General features: G+C 40.9%; 1 protein-coding gene across 1 annotated transcript in view; it reads left to right on the top strand.

Annotated features, from left to right (window-relative positions):
- The first annotated feature begins 424 nt into the window (after positions 1-424).
- Positions 425-10,061, top strand: part of mef2aa (myocyte enhancer factor 2aa) — a 126,909-nt gene continuing 117,272 nt past the window's right edge. The window contains exons 1-2 of the mRNA XM_086027635.1: positions 425-493; positions 566-631. The gene's annotated coding sequence lies outside the window, so the exon portion shown is untranslated. The remainder of the gene's footprint in view (positions 494-565; positions 632-10,061) is intronic.

Raw genomic sequence — 10,061 nt, 5'->3', positions numbered from 1 at the left:
GAACGGACTTAACCTGTACCACGTCACACGCAGGTCCTGACACAAGGCCGAATAAGGAAAAAAAAACCCAGTGTTGTTTACCTTGCAGTCCCACAGATTCTATGACATGTGCTTCATATTGTTTTTATTTCACCGATCACCACGCTGTGCGTGTGTGTGTATGTTGTTTTTGTTTGATATTTTTTTCTTTGGGCAGCACAGTGATCGTGTAACCCAGTAGAGAAAACGTTATATTTTATTTCAATGCACTATTTTATTTTGAAAAACATTTATTTTGGTAAAAGGAAGTGTGCATCTTCTACCTTACTTAATTTCCCTTGTGTAATGTCACCTTGGTGATAATGACTTTCTAATTGGACAAAGTCAAGTTGTCCCGCCTACTCGAGACGCCGTCTCGAGTTCACCTTGTATTTTCGTAGTTTTCTGCTTGGATGTCCAACTGAAAGGTTGCGTGACAATTTCTTATGAGTACTACTGCTAATATACCGTCTCGGTGAGTGAGAAACATATTGGAGTCGAAGTAAATGTGACCAATATTCAAATGGGAAATGTTTTATTTTAAAAGTGTGAATCCCAGCGGGGACTGGGCTCCATGACAGTCCGACCGTGTTCATACTAGAACGTCGTCTTGGTGAGTCGCCATGTGCTACGACGTAAAAATGATAATGCTAGGCTAACGCGAAGCTAACGTTAAGCTAATGCTAATCGCGAGTGTTAATATACTGCTTATTTTCTGTAAGAAACTTGATTGTACTTGTTTAAAGGTATTTCTAAAGCAAGTTTTAAGTTGACAAATGAATGTGTAAATATGTTTTTGTTGAATTATATGACATCTGGATGTTAAATGCTTATTTTTATGTAATGTGAGTTTAAAGTGCAATATTGAATTACTCAACTACCCGTTGGTAATACAATTATTTCTTGATTCAAATGATTGATATATGTTAATCATAAAACAGAGGGTTGATAAGGAATTGAAGATAAATAGAGAAATGTGTTATTGTTATTGCATTGGTTAATTTCATGTGTAACAATGATATTTTGGAAAACATGCATGCATGTATGTATATGAATAACTGTTTTCGAATGTGATATTTGAATGCAGTGTTTGAGAAATTGAGAACTACTGTGAAGCTATAGCGACTGATAAGACTGCAAATCGATAATACATTTATTAGCTACATACAATAATACAATTATTGTTATGCAGGATAGGTTTTTTACCTTGGTACAGACATTGTACAAGAAGATTTGAGAAGATTCATTCTCATTCGATGGAGATGGCGAGCCTGTGCCCAGAACCCCAATTGAGATAAGAAAACCTTCTTCACTACCCTTTGAGAAACATCACGTGGTAACAAACCCAACTACCACTATTACACCACTTCTTGAAGGACTACCTAAGACTACAAAAGAGGACACTGACTGACTGACTGACTGACTTAAAGACTGAATATTACTGAGCTCAGTAGGACTCTGGTATTATTTTTTTACAATTGTGAACTATGGTACCACATGTATATAGATGCCGGCTGTTAAGTTGTAAATAGTTTTGTTGTTTACATTTAATACATTTATTTTTGTTGCTCAATTCTGTCTCCAGCTATTTCATTTGCACACCTGCCCTTACCCCTATTGTAGCCTTCGAGAATCTAGAATCTGGTCCAACTTACTTGATATCAAAATAACACTATCTTTGAGTAGTCGGGGCTACAATCGACTGGTTAGCACATCCGCCTCACAGTGCAGAGGTCTTGGGTTCGATCCGGCCTCCCTGTGTGGAGTTTGCATGTTCTCCCCGTGCCAGCGTGGGTTTTCTCCGGGTACTCCGGTTTTGTTCCCACATTCCAAAAACATGCATAGCAGGTTAATTGGACACTCTAAATAGCCCCTAGGTGTGATTGTGAGTGTGAATGTTTATTTGTCTCTGTGTGCCCCTGCGATTGGCTGGCCAATTCGGGTTGTCCCCAGCCCACTGCCCGTTGACAGCTGGGATAGGCTCCAGCATGCCCATGACCCTTGTGAGGACAAGCGGTATAGATAATGGACTGATGGATGGATTTTTTCTTTGTTTGGTGGCGTCTCCTCGTGCGGCGCCTGCTTGTGACGTGAAGATTACGTTCTCGACGCCGCCTGGCTCTCGCTGACGAGGGATGGACCAGGGCCACGTGGTCGATTAAATATGCAGGACAGAATGCGGTGGCGGTTAGGCGATGCCCAGCTCTGGATATTACCAACACCGGGTCCAACCCACCTCCAGCGCCGAGTTATACCATGCGCCGTGCAGGATTTACACCGTTCACGAAAATAGAGCCCACAATGTCAGAGGGTGTTTCTGTCACTTTGCCTGTGAATGAGAGATAAAATGTCCGCCCGTGGTTCTTTGACCTTTTGTGGCTTCTCTGCTGATTTGGCTCAGGTCTGTTGAGCTCGTGTGATGCAGAGGTATCAATAATAAAATAAAGGCGACCACCCCAGCCCTTCACCCCCCTGGCGGCTATGTGGGTCAAAGGCGGGTCTCAGTGGATGGAGGAGATTGATGAGGGGTACCGGGGAGAGGTTTGGAGCGCCTACCTCACAGCGGCGCGACACAGGCGGCCTCCCCCTGCACTTGTTCCGTGGCCCCCTCCAGAGCCGCATCGCCTGGCGCTCTTTAAATGACCTTCAAATTAGCACTACTTTTCACTGCCTCAAACCCGTCTGAATCCCTACTGTATGTGGCGAGCTTCTCACTGATGCTTTCTTCCTTTATGGCCAATCCACTGAGCAAGCAGACTGTGGCACACAGAAATGAAAAGGTGACTAATTTTCTCCCTGGTTTTGCATTATGGATCATACAAATACACCCACGATATTTTCCAAGAGGAAAGCTGTCGTCACGCAACTTCACTTATACAGTGAATGAATGATACATGTGGAGTTTTGAGGCTTTTGTGTGTTTATGGGAGACACGGGAGGGGTCTTCCACTTCACAGTTGAACATCACTGACAAGCTGGCCATCCATCACTGTGTCTGTGGTTTATGTGCATACTGCAGGTCACCACGATCCACCCCCCTCCCACATAGCCCAGGCCTGATGCACATGAAGGGGAACGTATAATACTGATGGGTCACAATAACTCACACCGTTGCACTTTGTAAGATTATACTTTGCTTTTGATGGCATGACTGATCTGTTGGGTTTTCTCTCTGAATCAAGACTTGAAGTACAATTTATGCTGTAAGGTGATGTCCTCTAACTCATTTTTTGTCAGGAGTAAAAGGTGGCTGGTGAAGACAATTCCTACACTTCAGTTGAAAATTGACAGCAATCCTTAAAGTAGACCGACTGTGAACTTTTTTTCCACAATTTGGAACAGCCCCATGAGTCTTAATAACATGCCTGACAAATCGGAAATAGGCACATTTACTTGGATTAAAGTCACACTTGATGATTAGAAAGGCACAAAACAGTCTCAACTATTTGTATACAAACACTTTAAAAGTCAATTTTGTGTATGCCCCCTTTAAGGGTTTATGGAACTGTAAATTGATGAGGAGCCAACCTCTTAAAGGTGACCTTGTAGTCCAAATGACACTCAGCTTCTGCAGGATTTTTATTGCACTGGGTTAAGCCTTGGTCCCACAAGACAGCCCAAAGTACTTAGTACATTGTAGTACCTCATACTATGGAAGTCATATCACCCAAAAATCGTGCAATTTGAAGTTCAAACAAAACTTCATTGAAAAATATATCTCAGAAGTCAGACAAAACTTGTAACCTCACCGAATACATCAGTGTTTTTCTTTTTTTGGGGGGGTCTATTATAACGTTTAATCCTTTTTTCCTATTTCTCTTAAAATTAGAACAATGGAACTGATTGTGTTCGACATTGGATGTTCCACTGTACTTGTGTTATGTGTCGTGTGGCAATGTCAAACTCCTGTCTTGAACTGACCTTGCACAAAATACTTGATGGTATGTTATACCATCGGTTCTTAAAATCTGTAGTGCTAAAAAGGTCAAATGGCAGTCATATAAATAAGTATTCAAAGTACTCCTTCTTTTCTCCAACTTCCCGCTGCTTTCTTTTGACTGGTGGCCAAACATTTGGAGGTAATTTTCTGCCTCTCACGATGGAGAAACGTAACTCACGTATGGTGGGAGAGCTGGAGAGCAAACATCAAGGAGAATCGAGCTGGAAAGAACAAAACAAAAAGTCATCTTGTTGGCTGCGGCGTGAAAAGATGGTGTGAAAATAGGCAGGAGGACAACTAGAGGTAGTGCATGAGTGATGGCCGGCAAGCATGGGGTCTTGTTGCTTCAGAAGGACAAACCTGGCCTGATTGATTGGCTTGTGCTTCAAAGAAGCACTCCCCCTGCTCCAACACACACACAGACATGTTATTTTTCGTGAAATACAGGTATGTTGCTCGCACTTGGTTGACTGTAAAGACAGATACGCGCAGCACGTGAGGCCAAAAGTCACAGAGAATCAATGTAATGAAAAACAAAACTGCTCCGAATGAAAGAAGAGGGGGTAATGATGGAGTTAATTGAGACCTATTCAAATGCTATTAGACCACCTAATTGATGATTTTTTTTTTTGCTAACCGTCATTCCGTCCATCTACTCTCTATAATGCTTGTTCTTATTGAGGTCGCGGGTGAGCTTGAGCCAATCTTAGGTTTCTTTGATGTGAGGCATTGTTCACCTTCACTCACATGATTCACACCATGGACATTTCAATTCAATAAACAGAAATGGGAGTAAACTGAAGGTACTCGGACAAAACCCACACAACCACCAACAACCCGCAACGTGGACTACCTACAAACTCCACGTTGGGGTCCAACCCCAGAACCTCCTGATTTAGTGAAGTACTGTAACCACTGGTCCACTATGTTGGCCCCTATTCATAGTTTGAGTTAAGTGGAAAAACAAGCAGATATTTATCAAGAAAATTTGTCCGGATATAGTTATGCTAACACCCTAATGGATGTGCAATTTACGATCCAAAAGGTGTTTTGCCTTTTCTATGGTTATTTTGATTGTGTCTGATTCATTTTACCACAATAGTGTAAGTAAAATGTGATGACCTTTTTAAAATGATTATTTTTGTTCTAGGGTGGAGGAAAAGGTTACACAATGACTCAAGGGCAGGATACAAAATGTGTGTCCAAGTGTGTACTTTTAACACCCTGTTTGGCACGTTTGCTCCACAGTCAGTAGTTCCATGTTTGAATTTCTACTGGAGGACTGTGCTCCGGGCTTGCTTGTCCTGGTACACAGATTTTCTTTTACATTCTTAAAACATGCTTCTTAGGTTATTTGACGACTGTAAATTGTCCATAGATGTGAATGTTAGTGTGAATGTTTTTTGGGTCCGTATTGACTGCCGACCACTACAGGGTGGATCCCGCCTCTTGCCCAAAGTCACATGGCTCCTTAATCACAACATTATTAAGAAGAAACTCCTTTGAAAATTGATGGTTAGATGGAATTTGGTGTAGGGGGAACAAAGACTCGAAGTGCAAGAATTTAGACGACAAATTAAAAGTAAAAAGACTTTGTGATTAGACCAACTGAACTCAATTTATATTTGTGGTTGGAGGTTTTTTGTAGGTATTTTATAGTCTTGCTCACTAACAAACCAAACAATAAATCACAATTGAAGGTTTACTAGAGGTTCTGTTATTAAAATTATTACAATACCGACGTAACCTGTTAAGTTGGAACTAATAGTCTGTCTCTCTAATGTATGCAAACGCATTAGGTAAATCATAATAACAGTAAAGATTTCTATGAAAAAACGTAAAATCGAAAAATTGTAACAAAAATAACATTGGAGGTTGGTACCATTGTAATCCAAGGACTCGAATTGAATACATTGCTCTCAGACTTATTGCTCCCTTACCTCTTAACTTATTTAATACATCTCTATACCGGTAGTTTTAGTAGCCATTGTACATCAACTACTACCTGTGTCCAAAACTAAACGGGCCTCTCTTGCATTCAGTAAAGTGTTTCATTTCAGGATACTCTGGCTAGCTTGACCTTTGTCCAAGGACTGCAAGACATCCACAGTGTGTGCTTCACAGGAGAGCTTTTCATCATCTGGATTTTTGGATTGTTTCTTCTTGATCAATGTCCAATATCGGTCACGATCCAGGCATCACAGTGCATTGTCCACGGACACACTTTATAAACCATCATCTGAGTGTTGGGTTCAGACAGAGCATAAGCAGCTGTTTGGCACGTTCAAAGCAGAAAAGACTTTACATGCTGCCTCCACATTGCACTTTTCCCTTTTGCTTCCTTGAACCCACTTCAAACAGCAGTCATCTTGTGTGGTGTCATGCCAGCCATGTGGATGGCATATGCTAACTTTTCAATGGAGCTGGCTTGTTGTACTATAGGTGTGGCGACCAGTAGCTCGTAATCATGTCCCTGACAAGCAACTTTGATGTGAAGTGTCAGAAAGGTAACGCATGGGCAAAAGTGGAAACCATTCAAGCTGTGGTCACATGAAAGAGCTCTTTGTGCACCTACCTTACAGATGGCTGGCTTCCGTTATCCATTAAATAAGAGAAGCACTGCCATCTTCTCCCCGGACCAGATGTGCTACATCCAATGGGAACAAATCAGCTTGTCTTTAGTCTATAATTGACCACCTGAGTGTTTGTTTGCTTAAGACCTGTCGTTATGGGCATTGGAATGCCAATTTAAAAACTCAACTCCAAGGACACATTAGCGCATTTACCATCTCCAGACAACATTTTTCACACGAGACATGTCTTAAGTGGTGGAACTAAGAATTCCACGTGGGACTGGACCATGTCCTTAGTCAACCTTTTTTTTTGTTCATGATGATCCTACACTTACACTATAAGTAGCCCTTGTACGGGCAGCAATTGCAAGGAGGTTGCCTTTACATCTTTACCATAATTGCCCTAAATATCCCCATTAGAGGAGTTAGCCAGTATCCTCAATAACACGAGTCATCCCTGATAGCATTGGTGCATTTAATTGCTTGGGCTTTTTTATTTTTTTTGTATTTTTGAAATATTGCCTGACATCAGCGAGGCTCCCCACGGGCCGACCCTCTTCATTCTCTGCCCAGCAAAGCATATCGTTATCGCAGCCGGCAAAAGAGACCCAGTCTCTCCGCTCTTGGATAATTAACTGTCTAGCATAACTGCGTAATGGAAAAGAAGGACCATTGGTGGTACGACGACAGACATTTGAGTGGGCCTCAGAGAGCTGGGGCTAAAAGACAATACTCAGGTCATCCTACCATGCTGTATTCCAGCCAGAAATGGGTGATAATATTGACGGACTGGAAGTTGAAGCAGAGACAGAAAAAAATGGTAATGTTACGGCGGTTCATTTTCATGTGCTAATTATGCTACTATGCTAATTTGCAAGTGTGCCTACAGTATGTCCTCCACTTGAAAGGTTTCAACCATCTTTGCATTCACCTATCACTGTGTAGCTACAATTATAAAGCTTCAGACAAAACATAGAGAGAGAAAAAAAATGTGGCCACAATATATAATGTGTGCATAATATGGTATTTTTTGTTAAACATATGTTAATTTGTGTCCATGAAATACTGTGCCAATGCCATTGAGGCCACAATGTAGTTGTGGCTCCGTACTGGACAGTTGGTGAACAAATCAAGCACACATTCTCTTGAAACGGTTCGGTACAGGCAGAGGCTAAAAATTGACTGGGATAGTATGATTAACTTTTATTTTAGACTGGGGTTGCAGCTACTACAACATCCTGAACCATTATTACTGGAGGGATTTATAGAAATTATTTAAATGCATGTTTTATGGGTGGATGTGCAATCCTAAAGATATCACTTGCAGTTTCTTAGATTTTCTTGCATTAGCTTACCCAAAAGTATGGAAGTTCTTCATGGGAATGACTTTTAAACCCTCAAATTAGAATTCCAAATTGTAAATGTATCATTTTGTTGCCAGAAATTAGCATTTTTATTTCCACAAATTACCATTTTGTGCGGCCTTAATAAAAAGAAAATTCACATTTTGTGACTGGATCTCAGTATACTAAGCACAATGTAACTGTATATGTATATATTCTATAAAAAGGGAAGCAAGAGCAACAACAGTAGAAGGAAAGTAAAATAGTTGTCTGACATTTGCTTGTCTGTTTGTGAAATGTGAGCGTGTGTGTGGTCTAATTAGAACATGGCACCCATGTGTTTGTCTTTGCTGCTGTACAACAAAGATATCAAGGACAAGTGCATTAATGAGCACCTGGAGAAGAACAGCTTGCGTCTCACAGTTGGCGTGACCGCGAGGGGGGCGCATACTCCTCCGTTGACTTCCGATGACGTGACTGATGGAGGGGGGGTTTGCTCTGTCAGATCGGGGGCGCTCCCGGGAGCCGCACTTTGTCTCGGCTGACAATGGTGCTGTCGAAAAGGGGTCTCATTGGCCGGAAAGTTGAGTCTACACCTCTTCCATATACTGCACTTGACAATTCAAATTGTGACTGTTTCCAGGGGTTAAACATTATGATAATCCACCGGTGTTACACTACTACTTGTTTTCATTGGGTACACCTTGAACTGGTTGGCAGTCACTCACCAGGAACATATAGGAAACCAGCTCTTCACACTCACATTCACACTGTTGGATAGGTTAGAGTCTTCAAGTAACCTAACATGTTTGCTTGGATTTGGAAAGTGTATGTTGGAGGGGGGGGGGGGGGATATCCTATGAAAATTTATGCTAGCAAGGTGAGAACATATAAACTTCACAAAATAAGATTCAAACCCCCAAACTGTGAGGCTAATACGCTGACCATGAACCACTGTGATGCCTCTTTTGAAAAGCATATTACAAAAAAAAGGTCAAAGAAATAGATAAATACTTATGGGGAGGTCATCGATTAGCAGTGGCTCAAGATGAGTTTTCCTAAGGTCTTGTGAGATTTGCAAAAGTCTCACATGAAATTCTAACATTTCATTGTTCAAACCAACAAAATTTGAACCCTTCATTTTTCCTGACATGTTGTATTACAATTTTCCAATCATCTTTTTATTATCATCATTACTCATCATTCATCTGGTGGAAGAAATCACATGATTCTTCTGCCTTTTAGTACATTTTCCGCTCAGTATTGTTCCTGGCTCAAACAATCATTAAGATTTTATTATTGTTCCATTACAGCACGCAATGTATGAAAAGGTTTTACCAGATTAAAAAAAAAAAAAAAAAGCTGTATTATAGACATTTATCCTGTCATCTAAGTCAACCAAATCTTTTTTTTTTGGGGGGGGGGGGGGAAGAATTATGCCAGGCAATCCAAGTCACTGTGCACATGTCTGACTCAGGATGAAAGGAAGTGAATACAATATTAAGTGTCAAAACGCTCTTTTGTGAATGGTAAGAGAACAAAGAGACAGTCATATCCTGAGTTACGTATGGATAGAGCCGGATGCATATGGGACATAAGATATAAAATTTTTTTTAAAAAGCAGCTGGATGTCAGTGTCTGGCATTACTTTAAAGTGCACTGACATACTAGGGACATCCTGCTGTAAATAAAGTAAGAATGTGGAGTACTCCATATTCATGTACAACAATCATACACTTTCTGATCTTGTGCTCTGATACTTATAATTATAGCCTATTAGATATGCTTTATGGTATTATATAGCTCTTCCCTAGTTTTGTGCTGCTAATAGCATTATGTTCTTATAAGTTACAATGCACATGGATAAGTGGGTTGTCTTGCTTCATCAATAAGCATCCAGAGCTGCACATGTGTAGAGTATGTGCGTGTATGCGTGTGTGTGTGTGTGTTATTGGGTTTTCGTCGAGGCTGCCGTTACCATCCACTGATACTTAAGGAAGAAAAACCCAACTGACATCGAGTAAGTCCTCCTCGACAGTAGCTGGCGGTATACTCCTTCAGTTTGACATATTGGCAAATCATAATTTTCGTCATAAAAAAGGCCTTTGTTCACAATTTTTGTCATTGTGTTGAATGAAATGTTATATATGAAAAGTACTAGTGGTTTCGTGTTATTGGTGAGTACTC

The sequence above is a fragment of the Filicampus tigris genome, chromosome 4, assembly GCF_054856515.1.
Source record: "Filicampus tigris isolate MCC_2025a chromosome 4, RoL_Ftig_1.0, whole genome shotgun sequence".
In the NCBI taxonomy this organism is placed as follows: domain Eukaryota; kingdom Metazoa; phylum Chordata; class Actinopteri; order Syngnathiformes; family Syngnathidae; genus Filicampus; species Filicampus tigris.
The sequence above is the reverse complement of the archived record's forward strand: the minus strand, read 5'-3'. Positions and strand labels throughout refer to the sequence as shown.